The sequence below is a fragment of the Oncorhynchus kisutch genome, linkage group LG14, assembly GCF_002021735.2.
Source record: "Oncorhynchus kisutch isolate 150728-3 linkage group LG14, Okis_V2, whole genome shotgun sequence".
In the NCBI taxonomy this organism is placed as follows: Eukaryota; Metazoa; Chordata; class Actinopteri; order Salmoniformes; family Salmonidae; genus Oncorhynchus; species Oncorhynchus kisutch.
In genome coordinates, this window is record NC_034187.2 from 47396127 (window position 1) to 47415375 (window position 19249).

The 19249-nt window shown below is 41.0% G+C and overlaps 1 pseudogene; it reads left to right on the forward strand.

Moving 5' to 3' along the window:
• The first annotated feature begins 990 nt into the window (after positions 1–990).
• Positions 991–7547, forward strand: LOC116353454 (DNA polymerase epsilon subunit 2-like; annotated as a pseudogene).
• The last annotated feature ends 11702 nt before the right edge of the window (positions 7548–19249 follow it).

Consider the following 19249-nt stretch of genomic DNA (forward strand, 5'->3'; position numbering starts at 1 on the left):
TGAGATGCAGTGCCTTTGACCGCTGTGCCACTCGGGAGCCAATTATGGGGTATTGTCTGTAGATTGAGAAGTATATTTACTCCATTTTAGAATAAGGCTGTAACGTAACAAAGTGTGGAAAAAGGTCTGAATACTACACACACACAATCAGAGCGCGGCATATGTTTATTGTTGAAACCTGTCGAATGCTGAAACCTGAATTAAAGACCTTGACAGTGTTTTTATATACTTTCAGTTTTATTTTGAATCCTGTGACTCTATTGGGCTAAATTGTGAGCACTGTGAGTGCTACTATCTGTCCCGGGATCCTGCCAGATTTTATTTTTAACCTTTATTTAACCAGGCAAGTCAGGTTAAGAACAAATTCCTATTTTCAATGACGTCCTAGGAACAGTGGGTTAACTGCCTGTTCAGGAGCAGAACAACAGATTTGTACCATGTCAGCTCGGGGGTTTGAACTTGCAACCTTCCGGTTACTAATCCAACACTCTAACCACTAGGCTACCCTGCCGCCCCAGATTCTGTAGAGGGGGAGAGATGTGAAAGCCCAGCTAGCCTAGCTGGCTCTGCGGTCTCAAATGGAGGCCGCCATTAATCGTTTCCAACGTTGCAGGAGTTGCATTTACTTTGTTTTGTTCCGGGAAAATGTTGACTTTCAATGTAGTAACTGCTTGCTTGCAGAGGACTACAAGAGTGAAGTAGCTACTCTTAGCAAGCAAGTTACAAACCTACATAAGCTACTGGGGAACCCACGCCCACCTACTTTTTTCTTCCACACCAGTAGCTGGACACCGCTCTGGTCTGGTGGAAGTTTCACCGACGTGTCGGCTCTCCACAGCCGACTGGCCGGTGCTAAGGAGTGGGCCATCCCTGAAGTGGTCTCCCCCTTCCCTGGAGAACGGAGCTGATCTCGACCCAACAAACCAGCCATGGAGGTATGTCACTCGCCGTGGAAATCGAAGAAGGCGTCCTCTGGCAACGGGGGTCTCCATGGAGATGTTGAGCCCGGAACTGACACAGACCAGAAACGGCGTTGCCTTCGTCCATGGTGGCTTCCCAATCAAGATCAGATCCGGAGGTACCTGCGTCTTCGTCCTCGGCTCTGTCTCCCTCTCCGGTGTCTTCGACCTCGGGTTCACCAGACCGTGAGGCTGCCTGAGAGACCGGCCCATTCAACATCACCAGCTGTCATCATAGGCAGCTCTACGGTGAGAAACATCTCGGTCCCCTTGGCAAATACCCTGTGCTACCCAGGAGCACGAGTACAGGACATAACGAGGCTGCTTCCGACTGTTCTACCACAGATGCCGGGAGCTGACACTGTCGTAGTCCATGTGTGGCTCAAACGTCATTAGGAGGCCTAGCTCGGAACATTTGAAAATTGATTTTAAAGAACTGATTTTTGCATTAAACAAAAAAAAAAACAGCCAATAATTTCAGGTCCAGTACCATCGTTGGGCCGTGGGTGTGAAACTCATTTCAAGGCTGCTTTGAAACAGTGACTGGTAAATTATCCAAGACCAGCTCAGTTAATCCCTACCATTGTGACAATGAGTCGCCATAATGCTGCATCAAATGTACATGATCTTAGGGGCATTGGCAAACACAATGTAAGTAATTTAATTGTACCCCTAATTGCACCGAATACATCTGTTTATCCTACAGCTATTGTAAGCCGTAATCATGAGCCTATAAACCAGAGTTACACTGTTAGCACTGAGGCGGTGTGCAATAGTAGTAAGACCACTTTATGCTGCTCATCCTGCACTATCAGCTCCAATGTAAATAACATGAGTAAGTCTACCTCTGATAAGCTTCCCAGTAAAGCATTAAAAACAGTTAAGCAATCCAGAAAAGTGTTAAAAATAGCCCATATTAACATATAGGAAACAAGGTCCATGAGGTCAATAACTTGCTTGTAACAGATGACATTCATATTCTGAAACTCTGAAACTCACTTAGATCATACCTTTGATGATACAGTGGTAGCAATACATGGTTATAACATCTACTGAAAAGACAAATGCCAACGGAGGCGGTGTTGCGGTTCAGAACCACATTCCTGTAAAACTTAGAGACGATCTGTTAAATACTGTTGAAGTAAAATGGCTACAGGTTCATCTGCCTCACCTAAAGCCCATTCTTGTGGGAAGCTGCTATAGACCACCAAGTGCTAACAGTCAGTATCTGGATAATATGTGTGAAATGCTTGATAATGGATGCGATATCAACAGTGAAGTATATTTTCCTTTTTTGTACCAGAATGTTTTTTTGAAAGTTTTTCATGTTGTATTTTTTATATTTTTTTACACTAAACAGTTTCAACTGTTCTGCCTGCAGCTATGGAACCCTGACCTGTTCACCGGACATGCTACCTATCCCAGATCTGATGTTTTCAACTCTCTAGAGACGGTAGGAGCAGTAGAGATACTCTGAATGATCGGCTATGAAAAGCCAACTGACATTTATCCCTGAGGTGCTGACCTGTTGCACCCTCGACAACCACTGTAATTATTATCATTTGACCCCGCTGGTTATCTATGAAAATTTGAACATCTTGGCCATGATCTGTTATAATCTCCACCTGGCACAGCCAGAAGAGAACTGGCCACCCCTCATAGCCTGGTTCCTCTCTAGGTTTCTTCCTAGGTTCTGGCCTTTCTAGGGAGTTTTTCCTAGCCACCGTGCTTCTACACCTGCATTGTTTGGGGTTTTAGGCTGGGTTTCTGTACAGCACTTTGAGATATCAGCTGATGTAAGAAGGGCTTTATAAATCAATTTGATTGATATGATTGAAGCAACACAAACATTGGCACAGACACACACACGCACACACACATATGATAACATACTCACTGTATGTACACATGGATTTAGTCATGTAGATATGTGGTGGAGTAGGGGCCTGAGGGCACACAGTGTGTTGTGAAATCTGTGAATGTATTGTAATTTTTGAAATTGTATAAACTGCCTTAATTTTGTTGGACCTCAGGAAGAGCACCAGCTAATGGGGATCCATAATAAAATCAAATACAAATGGTGATAGGTAGTAATATTTGCATCATTTTAAGTTTAAAAAAATGTTTTTTCTGGGGAAATTATATCTGGAAGACCCCAGTGGTACAGCTGAACCTCTCAAAGGCAATATCATTTCATTATTGTGGTGATGAAAGGATAATGACAAGTGTTTGTTTACATTGTGGAACATGGCCAATTCAAGTCTGGAATATAGTCAGTTTATTGTATTTCAAAGCATGTATGTTTTCCTTAACCTTGTCCTCACAAGTTCCACAGTGGACTTTACACCGAGTCTTGATTTGTTTTGGCAGAAGGTAAAATAAATTATCCTCTTCAACCACAGGAATGGACATCAGACAGGAGATGTACTATTTACTATTACATCATTGTGTTATGTAGTGAGTTAGTCTGGTCATCTTAGCATCTTAACAATTAGCAACCACCGACCGAGCCATCATCCACCACACGGTCAGTAGATTAGATTGTAGAATGCTGCTAATTGTGGATCTACAGTTGAAGTTGAAAATGTACATATATTTAAACTGTTTTTCACAATTCCTGACATTTAATCCTAGTAAAAATTCCCTGTCTTAGGCCAGTTAGAATCACCACTTTATTTTAAGAATGTGAAATGTCAGAATAATAGTAGAGAGAATGATTTATTTCAGCTTTTATTTCTTTCATCACATTTCCAGTGGGTCAGAAGTTTTACAAAAAACTTGGGTCATACATTTCAGGTAGCCTTCCACAAGCTTCCCACAATAATTTGGGTGAATTTTTGCCCATTCCTCCTGACAGAGCTGGTTGTAACTGAGTCAGGTTTGTAGGCCTCCTTGCTCACACACGCTTTTTCAGTTCAAAATGTCCTTAAGCCATTTTGCCACAACTTTGGAATTATGCTTGGGGTCATTGTCCGTTTGGAAGACTCATTTGCGACCAAACTTTAGCTTCCTGACTAATGTCTTGAGATGTTGCTTCAATATATCCACATAATTTTTCCTCCTCATGATGCCATCTATTTTGTGAAGTGCACCAGTCCCTCCTGCAGCAAAGCACCCCCGCAACATGATGCTGCCACCTCCGTGCTTCACTTTTGGGATGGTGTTCTTCCGCTTTGCAAGCTTTCCCCTTTTTCCTCCTAACATAACAATGGTCATTATGGCCAAACAGTTCCATTTTTTTTTAGTACATTTCTCCAAAAAGTACAATCTTTGTCCCCATGTGCAGTTGAAAACCGTAGTCTGACTTTTTTATGGCGGTTTTGGAGCAGTGGCTTCTTCCTTGCTGAGCGGCCTTTCAGGTTGTCTATATAGGACTCGTTTTGCTGTGGATATAGATACTTTTGTACCTGTTTCCTCCAGCATCTTAACAAGCTCCTTTGCTGTTTTGGGAATGATTTGCACTTTTCGCAACAAAGTACAGTCATCTCTAGGAGATAGAACGCGTCTCCTTCCTGAGCGGTATGGCGGCTGTGTGGTCCCATGGTGTTTATAATTGCGTACTATTGTTTGTACAGGTGAACGTGGTACCTTCAGGCATTTGGAAATTGCTCCCAAGGATGAACCAGACTTGTGGAGTTCTACAAAAAAAATCTGACTGATTTCTTTTGATTTTTCCCATGATGTCAAGCGAAGAGGTGCTCAGTTGGAAGGTAGGCCTTGAAATACATCCACAGGTACACCTCCAATTGACTCAGGCTAATTGACATCATTTTCTGGAATTTTCCAAGCTGTTTAAAGGCACAGTCAACTTAGTGTATGTAAACTTCTGACCCACTGGAATTGTGATACAGTGAAATAATGTCTGTAAACAACTGTTGGAAAGATTACTTGTGTCATGCACAAAGTAGATGTCCAAACCGACTTGCCAAGACATGTGTGGAGTGGTTGAAGAACGAGTTTTAATGACTCCAACCTAAGTGTATGTAAACTTTCGACTTCAACTGTATAAGTATCGTCTTCTTGACTAATAATTCGACATGGCCTACATAATGTCTCCTCGTCTGAAAATCAGTAGGCCTACTGAGTTGGGTGCAAGTTATTTTCAAATGTTTTGAACTGTACAGTTGGCATTAATAATAAATCCCCTTTTATAAATAATTCAAATAAAAAAACAATGAGAATCAAGTCTGGTTTGTGATGGTCTCTGACGTTTGGCTGGATAGCGTGGAGGTGCTGGAGAAAATCCACCTCATGTTCTCAGGTTTGTCCGATAACTTCTAACTCACAGAATAAGAATTCCTATGGGGGTCTTTACCAGGTTACTGTAAAGCACTTTGACAACTGTTTCTGTAAGAAGGGCTTTATAAATCAAATTGTATTGATTGATTGAAGCATTTATTAAAATCGTATGGTTAATGTTGACATTGGTCATTTTCATGTTTGTCCTACATTTCCATCTCAGAGATTTTGCAGTCTCCATACATCTGCTCAATATCAAATCAAACTTTATTTGTCACATGCGCCGAATACAGGTGTAGACCTTACAGTGAAATGCTTACTTACAAGCCCTTATCCAACAGTGCAGTTCAAGAAGAGTTAAGAAAAGATTGACCAAATAAACGAAAGTAAAAAATTATAAAAAGTGACACAATAAAATAACAATGAGGCTATTTACAGGGGGTACCGGTACCGAGTCAGTGTGCGGGGGTACACGTTAGTTGAAGTAATTTGTACATGTGGGTATGGGTGAAGTGACTATGCATCGATAATAAACAGCGAGTAGCAGCAGTGTACAAAACCAATGGGGAGGGGGTTAATGTAAATATTCCGGTGGCCATTTGATTAATATCTAGTTCTACTGCTCAATAGTATGGTCTGAAACAACCTTCTCATGTGTCGATTGTAGGATACGCAGCTATGCCTCCCACCTGCTTCATCTTCTGCAGAAACTTCTCCCCGGCCCCCTATGGAAAAACACAAATCACTCAAAAGGTAAATGATTTTAAGTAAAAAATAAAAAAAAATGTTTAATGCCCTGCTTGTGACGGTATCATTCTGACCTAGCAAATGGGTTATGACCGAAGCATTAACACGTCGAAGTAGACACAACCGAAGTATTATTTTTTCATCCTCAAGATTCATTGAGGTCTGGTCAGAAATTCTACAGGTAATAGTTTTTCTCGGTTGTTGGTTACTTTCCTGATTGAATCGATCCTTTCAACTGCAGTCGCTTTGTGTTTGTCCCTGGTCCTGAAGACCCTGGGGTCCCAGCACAATCCTACCCAGGTGAGAGTGGAAAAACTGAGACAAGTTATTCCTCTGTTGCATTGCTCATGATTTGACTATAATCCTCTGATATTTCAATGTTTCTCAATAGACACTTTCTATAGTTTTTTTTTTTTGGTGTTCTGTACTAACCATGAGGTACTCTACTTTATATAAATGATTATGTCCTCAGGCCACGTTGGCAGACCACATCACTGAGGAGTTCAGACAGAGGGTGCCATTCTCTGTGTTCACTACGAACCCATCCAGGTGACTGAAATATTATAGTTGCTTGATTTGTTAACTTTTCCATAATTTGTTTTCATGAACTTTATTCGCAAAGTTCTTTATGATTTTTGTTCACATAATGGCTCAGCTTTAGCATTGTCCAATACATTTGTCTGCATAAGGCTACATTTGCTCATTATAGCATTTTACCAATCTTGTTTTCACAGGTTACTAGATGGTTTGTTGTCTTTGTTTTGCTTCTGCAGTGGCATTTTGTAAATGTCATCTTTGACATATAACAACATGTGAATCTACTTTTTCTGTGTCCGAATCCAGTACTGCAGCCAGGAGATTGTTGTCATTTGAGAAGACCTGGTGAACAAGATGTGTAGAAATTGTGTCCGGCTGCCTACCAGCAATTGCCGCATTCCAAACCATGTGAGATTTAGCTCCTCAGTTATGACACAGTCAACCTCTACTACTACTGCCTATAGCATCTAACTTGGCTAGTAACCATGGCTGCTCTAGAATCGTCCATAAAATTAAGATCTAAAAGGCCAAACTGATCCTAGATCAGCACTCCTACTCTGAGATGCTTCGGGAATACGGGTCCTGTAGTACATTTTATTCGTCATGAGACATTTTCATGTTATCTTTATCGCCAGTTTGTGAAGACCATCTTGTTGCAGGGCCACCTGGCAACACTGCCGCTGTGTGTCAGTCCAGTGTTCTGGGCCTATGACTACGCTTTACGGGTTTATCCCATGCCTGTTATCATCTTTGCAGACAAATATGACCCCTTCAACATATCCAACACAGACTGCCTCTACATCAACCTGGTACTTGATACTTATTCAGAGATTTTTACCACTTTGTTTTATTATGAGACTCAGTATGATAGTAGATCTTGTATTCTCATTTATAAGCTGTTTTTATATACTGTTTGATGTATCATTCTGTTCATGCAGGCCTGCTTCCCAAAAAGTGGGTTCACTTTTAAGGACAGGTGAGAAATGTTATTTTGTCTTTGTTTATGCAGGATCTACACTTAACGTTACTCATTATTTTTATTAGCATTGCTCTTTACTGGCAATACGGTAACTAGAGTATTGAGAATCAATTTGGTTTTGATGTCTTAATTCTTCTTTCTGATCTAAATATTATTTTGTTCACCACAGCAAACTTCAAAGTCTCTGAAGACCATAATGATAATTCTGGACTTGGATCGGCTGTAATGGTTGTGTAACATGTTTTTTGTCTAAAAATACTTTTGTAAAAGCCCTTTGTATTTTATTTGTACATACTGTAACATTCAGCTTGGATCACAAACTATGTTACCATATAAAAGTTCAAAGAAATACTGCTCCTATACTGTGACCAAAGCAAAACAGACAAATTGAACAAAGTATGCAAAAAAATGCATATTGTCAGTGTATAAATTCACAAAACCAATGAAATTAGACCCCAAATAAAGTTCAGGATGTAAGTCCAACTAAAAACAGTCCTAAAGTCAGTCAAAAAGCAAAACAAATTGAAATCTCCCTTCAAAATGTGAAAATAAGTCATCCAATAAAGGCACAAAATAATAGTCAACAGGATCAATCTCACAGGATGGTTGAGGAAGAGGAAAATCCAGCCTGGTTGAGAGTTCCTTAAAACAGCTCAATGTTCATGGCATCCTCTAAAACAGTGGTTCTTAACCTTGTTGGAGGTACTGAACCCCATCAGTTTCATATGCGCATTCACCGAACCCTACTTAATTGGAAAAATAAAATATGATTTTTTTCAAATTCAAAACATAGGTATATATTTTACTGGTGCACAACATGAACCGTTTATCAACATCACTGTGTTCAAAGAACAAATTAATCAAAACATGATTTTCACACAAAAACATAATAATGAATATCAGTGTGACTTCTGCTGTTGCCTTTCAGAGACCAGTTCAGAAATGCGCGGCTTCACCTTGGCAAGTGCCACATGTCATTTTCGCAACAAAGTCTGTTCCTTTTCTTCGTTTATGTCCAGCATCCTTGAAAAGGATTGCTCGCAAAGATATTTTGTAACAAACGGTATGAAAATCTCCAGAGCTTTCTTAGCAATAACAGGGTACGTTACCATTTGTTGACACCAAAACGTTGAAAGCGTTGTTGTTCTGAAGAGTTGCTGTTGAACCTGGCTCTGCTGAATTGCAATGATTTCACCGAGGTATTCATCATTGACATCTGTTGTTTCAACACTAAACGTGAACGGCTGTCTCACCCATGCTGGATATGACTCTCTTGTAGGGAAGTATCCGTCGAGAGACTTTGCAAGCTCATCTAAGTGCGTGGCAATTGCTTGCTTCAGTTCCACTGGTACAGAAATGTCTCTGATTCCAGATACATCTTCGATCTTACTTACACAGTCTTCTAGCAGGGGAAAGTTTGCGAAGTTATCGTTCTCTGTTCATCGTTTCCATAACGGTTGCTTTTTTTGAAAAGCCTTCAGGTTTTCCTTCGCTTCGATGATGTTGACTCCACCGCCCTGCATCTTTTGATTGAGAGCTGCGAAGATATCAGCCATGTACGCTAAAATGAGAATGAACTCAGAATTTCTGAAGCAATCTGCATGACAATGTTGGTGCTCTTGCAACAACAGGGCTAATTCCACACGCACGGCAAAAACACGATTCAGCACCTGTCCACGGGATAACCACCGAACGTTAGAATGGTACAGAAGTACCTCGAATTCAGAGCCCATTTCTTTACACAGCTCACTGAAGATGCGGTGCCTCAGAGCACTAGTTCGCGCACAGTTCACACATTCCACTACAATTTTTAATACTTCTGCCAGTTTTGGAGGCAAAGTTTTTGTTGCCAACGCATGCCTGTGCAGAATACAATGCGTAACAATGATGCATCGGCTTTCACTAGCGCACCAAAACCAGACTTTCTTCCCAGCATGACTGGAGCTCCGTCCGAACAAACTGCAGAAACCATATCCCACGAAAGATTGTTGTCTTTGAAGAAGTCATCCACAAGTTTCTTCACATCGGCTGCCTTAGTTGTTGTTGTAAGAGGCTTACAAAATAAAAAATCTTCCTCTATCATGTTGTCTTTCATATAGCGCACGAATACAGCAAGCTGGCTTAGATTGGAAACGTCTGTTGTCTCGTCGAGTTGAAGGCTGAATTTTGCCGGGCTTGAAATCAGATCTGCAACTACTTTGCTCATGACCTCTATTCTGTCGCTGATGGTGTCATTTGAAAGAGGAATTTGGGATAACTCAACTTCAGCCTCTTTTCCCAGCATGATATTTGCCATCTTCAACACAGCTGGTTTTATGAGTGTTTCACCAATGGTGTGTGGTTTGCCCTGCTTTGCAATCAGGTAAGCAACTTCGTATGATGCTGTGAGGATCGGTTTATTGATGGGTACAAAGCCGAGAACAGGCAGAGTAGCCTTTTCATCAAATTCAGCGAGCGTTGTGTTCTTGTATTTTCCATCTCCATGCAGCTTAAGGAAGTGTTCTCTTAGTTTTGCCGGTGCTAGACTAGAATTGCTCAACTTGGCATTGCAAATCATGCAGTTAGGACGCTGACTCCCATCACGTTCCGTTATACATGTGAATCCATATTGTACATATTCGTCCGACCACTTTCTTTTTTTGCTCGACATAGTAATAAGTATGAAGGGATTAAAATATTACGAAAGAAATCACAAGACAGTCACAAGTCGACTACTGAGCGCACCAAATTCCCTGCAGCACAGATAGGCCAAGCAATGTAGCGTGGTCACCTGCAGCCAATGATGGCCAAGCGGGGCGTGTCATCACGAATCATATTAGTCGAATGTGTGTCTTGACCTCCGCAGAACCCCTGAGACTGCCTCACCGAACCCCTGGGGTTCGATCGAACCCAGGTTAAGAACCACTGCTCTAAAACAATCAACATACAAATTCTTTGTCATTGGGGTTAACAATCCACAAAAATGAGCAACAAATTATCACTTGGAATGGCTAATATAGGCTCTTAAAAGGTTTTTCAAACAAATAGAACCTCAGCCAAGTACATCCCAAACATTTCTCAAAACTCCTCCATTTGTTCTTATTTTATGGTGTATTGGCAATCGCACAATTTAATGTGCATTCCACAATCTATTGTGCGGGATGGAAACAGGACTCCCAAAAATGGAAAGAAATACCCCAAAAACTACCCCCAAAAATAAAATAAACTAAATCAAACAACTTTTCTGTTAAATAATAAATACACATCTGATCCCTTCAAGGATGGCGGCTCTTCAGGCGGCAATACCCCTTGCAAGTCCCCAAAACTTTTCTGCCGCAGCCACAATAATGTCCAGTTTCTTACATGTCTTTGAGACTTGTGCCCTATAGTTTATAACTGGCAAGGTCGCAAAATCCACCTTTAACACAGGGTATCTTTTGACTGGCAGCAAACACTTACTACAGGCTGTGGTGCGTCCAATACCATATCTTCACTAATGTCACTTATTTTCTCAATACTTTGAAATCTCCTCTGCATAGAAGATTTGAATGACCGCTCTAACTTCTGCCACCTCAATCTCCTTCACCCTTACAGGGCACTCCAGGAACTCGAGATCATGATCCCTTATCACAATTGCAACACTGTCATCCTTCCACACACCGTTCTTCAATATACTGTCTTGAAACATAACCAAATCATTTACAAATCTTACACTGCAGTGGTCTGTAGACAAAAGCTCTTACAGCATATCAACAGGACCGACATACTTTCTTATTTTTCTCCATTCACCCAGCGGGTCAAACCCCAGGCACAAACCACACCAGGAATTCTCTTTGGGATTCAACCTGAACAGCCATCATCACCCCTGAGATGACTCCTTTGACGGTGCTCTTACGCCGAATTTTAAAAACACAAAACTTATTTTGTCCAGATTATGTTTAGGCTCACTGCTATCTTCCTCTGTTCTTCAGAAATACAATTAATCCAAATAAGACCACTCCTGGTCACTAACTGACCACTTTTCCCAGCGCATACTTCACAATTTGACACCTCAAATGGGTCTCCCACATATGCATCCCAACAAGCAGAGATTCATTATCATTCATACATGTATCCTCCACTCCAATTCCAGTTTTCAATACTACTGTTGTCCATTCAGAACATTCATCTTCACCAACTTTGCTCGACACGCTGCTTGATTCGAACTCATCATCCACTTCCATCTTTTCCTGACAACATGTCCCAGCAGCCTTTGCCTTCACCCATTTCTAAAAGGGACATGTCTTCTTAAAGGGATAGCCCACCAAAATGACAATGGCAGCCATCTTATATTTGACAGTGAAAATAATGCAGTCAGAACTGGCAGATACATAATATAACAGCATTAAAATTAAAATACAAAGGTTTAACCTTGCAAAGTTTTTAAAACTTTAAACCAGACGTCATATGTCTATCACCTCACACTACCTTTTGTATCAGGGAGAATAAAGGTTCACATTCCTTGAATTGTCAACTGTTCTTTTTCACTTGACTGGTGAATGTTTGACAATAAAATCATATTTTTTATTACGCTTCTATTCTGGCTACTATCATTCTTTCACAAATGAAATTATATTGATCCCATAAAGATGGCGGAAATGAGATGTTCTTGGCTGCTTCCGGTCAGGCTTCAACTAAATGTTACACAGTAATCACTGGACAAAAACAACGCTTTACGCTGAAGGCCAAAGCAGACGTGGGTCATTTGAAGTCCTGTACGTAAGTGACATATAAGCTGAATCTGTTCATATCATCCAATTTAACTAGCACGCGTTAGCTAGCTAGGCTATGTTGGTAGTGTCGCACAATCAATATGTTTAAAATTATGCTTACTGCAAACTAGTCTTTATACACGAGCTACGTATTTATATTATGTTAATGATAGCATGAAAGCTAACGTTTTGCGTTCCCATGTAAACAAACCATCCTCCACGGTGCAAGCAAGTTGTCAAATGTTTTTGTGATCTGGCACAGTACACAGTTGGTACACAGTACTTGCAGGTTCATACTAGTTAACAGGCAATAACAATCCAAGTATTACCCAGTAACTGCTTTTTGCAATCTGAATTATTTTTCTCTCTTTGAATTCCGATTGTAAAACATTTTCTCTTTAGGGGGCGGCAGGGTAGCCTAGTGGTTGGAGCGTTGGACTAGGAACCGGAAGGTTACAAGTTCAAACCCCCGAGCTGACAAGGTACAAATCTGTCGTTCTGGCTGCACGTTCTGCCCCTGAACAGGCAGTTAACCCACTGTTCCTAGGCCATCATTGAAAATAAGAATTTGTTCTTAACTGACTTGTCTAGTTAAATAAAGGTAAAAAAAATAAAAATACACATGTATTTAACTAGGCAAGTCAGTTAAGAACACATTCTTATTTACAATGATGGCCAAACCCAGACGACGCTGGGCCAATTGTGCGCCTCCCTATCATGGACCCCCAATCATGGCAGGATGTGATACAGTTTACACCACACAGTTTATGAACATAGTTAGCTCCTACAGACAGTGAGTCAGGTGTCCGTGACTTGCTATGTAAAGCAGGCATTGTTACTGTTCGATTAAACGTTGGAATAGGCAAAACGAGTGTTCTAAGCAAGATATGGATCTTTGGTGCCAGGCACGACGGATCCAGTATCTCAGAAACAGCCGCCCTCCTGGGCTTTTCATGCACATCGAGATCACTTTGAGTCAAAATGCAAGCAGAGATCTACCTCTTAGATTTATTTAAACATGACTTTAAAAAAGTAAGCCTTTGCAACATTAACCAATTAAAACAATATATTTGGGGGATTGGAAATGATGCCGACAATTACATTGATGGAAGCGATAATTTATCTGCAATATTAAAGCTGAGCTACACCCTTAAAAAAACACATTCACCAAATTAAAAGTTCTGTAGCAATGTTTGTGCATATTGTCTATGCTTGAATTGCCCTGCCAATGTTTTTCTCAGACCATTTTCAAATGACATTTAAAAAAAATTAGGTATATGATCACACTGGTAATTATTTGTATAACTTGGTGAGGCTGAGTGTCAGCTGAGTGTCTTTTTACTGGACTGGTGGCCTGCATCTGATGGTCAGCCTGAGGGGAGGGAGGGAGCAGCAGTGAGGCTGCCACTCACCGTCCCTGTGCACACCTCCTTCCACTGAGAAAAGGGGACACAGTCTTCCAGCTGATTGCAAAACTCAAGTCACGCTGCATTATTTCTGCATCATGCGCCAATTAACGTTACTTATATGACCAGAGAAAGTTAAATATTCCTCTATTAAAAAAGACAAGCCGCAAATAATAACACAAGCTTATCGGAACACTTTCCTACTCATTCATTGCAGCTGCGGTGCTGGTTGTAGCGTGAGTGGAAGTAGGGAGAACACACATTTTATGGCTTTATAAAAGTGTTGACAGTACTGATTAACAACCTAAACATCAACTTACTCATAAAAACAGCAGCTCTTTGCTGTATTTGTTGAGTTCTAGTAATGTTTTTGAAATCTCAGTATCAACTTTGCTGTGCGTTTGAGGCCTCTTTTACAGTTTATGCCTCGAGGAAACTGCAGATGTGCTGATCTGAGCGGCCAGCGGTAGGCCTATGGCTGCACTTGACTTGCTCTCTGGGCCTGCTGGGTAGGCAGAGTTCTACCTTCAGACATGAAATGGTTCAAAATGGGAACACTTTGCCTTGTAAGACTGCTGAATCAAGTGCACCTACCGCCAACGGTACGAAAAAATAAATACATAGGAATGTAATGCTATTTAAACAAATGCTTTTTACGTAAATGTTTGGTGATTAGGAATGCCTTGAAGATGAACCAGTTAGTGACCACAGGTCTAGGGTGGGCGACAAACAAAAAACATCCAGTTAGCGGTAGTGCTGTGGGTGAAGGAGAATGGCAAGAATCGTGCAAGCTAACAGGGAGGCCACAAACAGACAAATAATAGCACAGTACAACAGTGGTGTGTAGAACAACATCTCAGAATGCACAACTTGTCGAGCATTGTCACGATTTGGCTATTGCAGTAGCAGACCACGCTGGGTTCCACTCCTATCAGCTAAAAACAATAAGAATTTGTTCTGGAGGCAAATGGGGGTCCAACCTGGTACTATACTGAACAGAAATAAATGTAACATGCAACAATTTCATAGATTTTACCAAGTTAGATGATTTAAGGAATTTAGTCAATTGAAATCAATTAATTAGGCCCTAATCTATGGATGTCACATGACTGGCAATGCAAATATGCATCTGTTGGTCACAGATACCCCCCAAAAAGTCAGTATCTGGTGTGATACTGACTATGGGGGCCTCATGCAGCGCGACACACATCTCCTTTGCATAGAGTTGATCAGGCTGTTGATTGTGGCCTGTAGAATGTTGTCCCACTCCTCCTCAATGGCTGTGTGAAGTTTGCTGGATATTGGCAGGAATTTAAACATGCTGTCATACATGTCTATCCAGAGCATTCCAAACATGCTCATTGGGGGACAGGTCTGAGTATGCAGTAGAGGTCGACTGATTAATCGGAATAGCAGATTAATTAGGGCAGATTTAAAGTTTTCATAACAATCGGAAATTGGTATTTTTGGGTGCCGATAAAATAAAATAAAAAAAATACGTTTGATTTTTTCAAACCTTTATTTAACTAGACAAGTCAGTTAAGAACACATTCTTATTTTCAATGACGGCCTAGAAACGGTGGGTTAACTGCCTTGTTCAGGGGCAGAACGACAGATTTTCACCTTTTTAGCTCGGGGGATCCAATCTTGCAATCTTACAGTTAACTAGTCCAACACAATCATGACCTGCCTCTCTCTCTCGTTGCACTCCACAAGGAGACTGCCTGTTACGCGAATGCAGTAAGCCAAGGTAAGTTGCTATCTAGCATTAAACTTATCTTTATAAAAAACAATCAATCATAATCACTAGTTAACTTCACATGGTTGATGATATTACTAGATATTATCTAGCGTGTCCTGCGTTGCATATAATCTGACTGAGCATACAAGTATCTGACTGAGCGGTGGTAGGCAGAAGCAGGCGCATAAACATTCATTCAAACAGCACTTTCGTGCGTTTTGCTAGCAGCTCTTCATTGTGCATCAAGCATTGCGCTGTTTATGACTTCAAGCATATCAACTCCCAAGATGAGGCTGGTGTAACCGAAGTGAAATGGCTAGCTAGTTAGCGCGCGCTAATAGCGTTTCAAACGTCACTCACTCTGAGCCTTCTAGTAGTTGTTCCCCTTGCTCTGCATCGCTGCTTCGAGGGTGGCTGTTGTCGTTGTGTTGCTGGTTCGAGCCCAGGGAGGAGCGAGGAGAGGGACGGAAGCTATACTGTTACACTGGCAATACTAAAGTGCCTGTAAGAACATCCAATAGTCAAAGGTTAATGAAATACAAATGGTATAGAGGGAAATAGTCCTATAATTCCTATAATAACTACAACCTAAAACTTCTTACCTGGGAATATTGAAGTTAATAAAAAGGAACCACCAGCTTTCATACAGTGCCTTGCGAAAGTATTCGGCCCCCTTGAACTTTGCGACCTTTTGCCACATTTCAGGCTTCAAACATAAAGATATAAAACTGTATTTTTTGTGAAGAATCAACAACAAGTGGGACACAATCATGAAGTGGAACGACATTTATTGGATATTTCAAACTTTTTAACAAATCAAAAACTGAAAAATTGGGCGTGCAAAATTATTCAGCCCCTTTACTTTCAGTGCAGCAAACTCTCTCCAGAAGTTCAGTGAGGATCTCTGAATGATCCAATGTTGACCTAAATGACTAATGATGATAAATACAATCCACCTGTGTGTAATCAAGCCTCCGTATAAATGCACCTGCACTGTGATAGTCTCAGAGGTCCGTTAAAAGCGCAGAGAGCATCATGAAGAACAAGGAACACACCAGGCAGGTCCGAGATACTGTTGTGAAGAAGTTTAAGCCGGATTTGGATACAAAAAGATTTCCCAAGCTTTAAACATCCCAAAGAGCACTGTGCAAGCGATAATATTGAAATGGAAGGAGTATCAGACCACTGCAAATCTACCAAGACCTGGCCGTCCCTCTAAACTTTCAGCTCATACAAGGAGAAGACTGATCAGAGATGCAGCCAAGAGGCCCATGATCACTCTGGATGAACTGCAGAGATCTACAGCTGAGGTGGGAGACTCTGTCCAAATCTGGCCTTTATGGAAGAGTGGCAAGAAGAAAGCCATTTCTTAAAGATATCCATAAAAAGTGTTGTTTAAAGTTTGCCACAAGCCACCTGGGAGACACACCAAACATGTGGAAGAAGGTGCTCTGGTCAGATGAAACCAAAATTGAACTTTATGGCAACAATGCAAAACGTTATGTTTGGCGTAAAAGCAACACAGCTCATCACCCATCCCCACTGTCAAACATGGTGGTGGCAGCATCATGGTTTGGGCCTGCTTTTCTTCAGCAGGGACAGGGAAGATGGTTAAAATTGATGGGAAGATGGATGGAGCCAAATACAGGACCATTCTGGAAGAAAACCTGATGGAGTCTGCAAAAGACCTGAGACTGGGACAGAGATTTGTCTTCCAACAAGACAATGATCCAAAACATAAAGCAAAATCTACAATGGAATGGTTCAAAAATAAACATATCCAGGTGTTAGAATGGCCAAGTCAAAGTCCAGACCTGAATCCAATCGAGAATCTGTGGAAAGAACTGAAAACTGCTGTTCACAAATGCTCTCCATCCAACCTCACTGAGCTCGAGCTGTTTTGCAAGAAGGAATGGGAAAAAAATTCAGTCTCTCGATGTGCAAAACTGATAGAGACATACCCCAAGCGACTTACAGCTGTAATCGCAGCAAAAGGTGGCGCTACAAAGTATTAACTTAAGGGGGCTGAATAATTTTGCACGCCCAATTTTTCAGTTTTTGATTTGTTCAAAATGTTTGAAATATCCAATAAATGTCGTTCCACTTCAGGATTGTGTCCCACTTGTTGTTGATTCTTCACAAAAAAATACAGTTTTATATCTTTATGTTTGAAGCCTGAAATGTGGCAAAAGGTCGCAAAGTTCAAGGGGGCCGAATACTTTCGCAAGGCACTGTATGTTCTCATGTTCTGAGCAAGGAACTGAAACGTTAGCTTTCTTACATGGCACATATTGCACTTTTACTTTCTTCTCCAACACTTTGTTTTTGCATTACTTAAAACAAATTGAACATGTTTCATTATTTACTTGAGGATAAATTGATTTTATTGATCTATTATATTAAGTTAAAATAACTGTTCATTCAGTATTGTTATAATTGTCATTATTACAAATACATTTTTTAAATCGGCCGATTAATGTATCGGATTCTTTGGTCCTCCAATAATCGGTATCGGCGTTGAAAAATTATCATCGGTCGACGTCTAGTATGCAGGCTGTGGAAGCACTGGGACATTTTCAGCTTCCAGGAATTGTGTACAGATCCTTGCGATATGGGGCCATGCATTATCATGCTGAAAAATGAGGTGATGGCGGCAAATGAATGGCATGACAATGGGCCTCAGAATCTTGTCACGTTATCTCTGTGCATTCAAAGTGACATAGATAAAATGCTTGAAGTCTGTAGCTTATGCCTTCCCATACTATAACCCCACCGCCTCCATGGGGCACTCTGTTCACAACATTTACATCAGCAAACCGCTCGCCCAGTTGTGAGGCCGGGTGGATGTATTGCCAAATTCTCTAAATCGAAGTTTGAGAGAAATTAATGTAACGGTTGAGAAATGGTGCACTTGTGTAATGATCTTGCTGTTTTAATCAGCTTCTTGAGATGCCATACCTGTCAGGTGGATGGATTATCTTGGCGAAGGAGAAATGCTCACTAACAGGAATGTAAACAAATTTGTGCATACAATTTGAGGGAAATAAGCTTTTTGTGCATATGGAACATTTCTGGGATTTCAGCTCATGAAACATGAAACCAACCCCTAACATGTGTTCATATTGTTGTTCAGTGTAGATGAGTGTACCTAATAAATGTGTGTGTGTGTAGTTAGCTGCTTATAGCCCCATGTTGAGGATGGGAATTCTTAACTACAATGAATGTCTATCACTCCAATAACCCTTATACTCTCTTACTCAAAATCCTTGTGCATGCAAACCTATGTAGCCCTCTTCTCCAATCCAGGTGATCATGGCAGAAATGGAGGACATTGCTGACCGCTTGCCTGTTGAAGAGGAAGACGAGGAGTCCGAGAGAGATGAAGAGAGAGAAGTTGACTGGGTGGTGGACGAGGCTGATGAACTCGATGAGGATGCAGTTCTTCTGGACACTGAAGAAGAGCCCTTTGAGTTGGACCAGCCAGCTGAGCGCAGTGGCCACAGAGCAGTGGTGGATGGCCACTGCATGTATGTTTGGGGAGGATATAAGGTAAGCAAGTATGACTGACAGACATTCGGAATTTGCTGTCGGATGAACAGTAATATTTATTAAGGCCTTTGTTTAGATGTTAGTTTATAGTGTATCTAAATAATAGGATTCTGAACTATACCATTCCAATCAGTCTTTAACCTTCATTTTTACTGGGAGATTTGGCATCCACTTTGACCTTCCTAAACATTTTGTCTGGAATTTTACTGTGTTATCTATTACCAGGGAAAGTGTGACATGGGTCAAGTGGACCAAAAACGGTGTCAAGATTCTTGTAATTCCATTGACTTCCCTCTTGCTTGTCTTCTCACTAGAATTCCCAGACCACTGGCTTCATTGACTTATACTTGCCAAGGAATGAA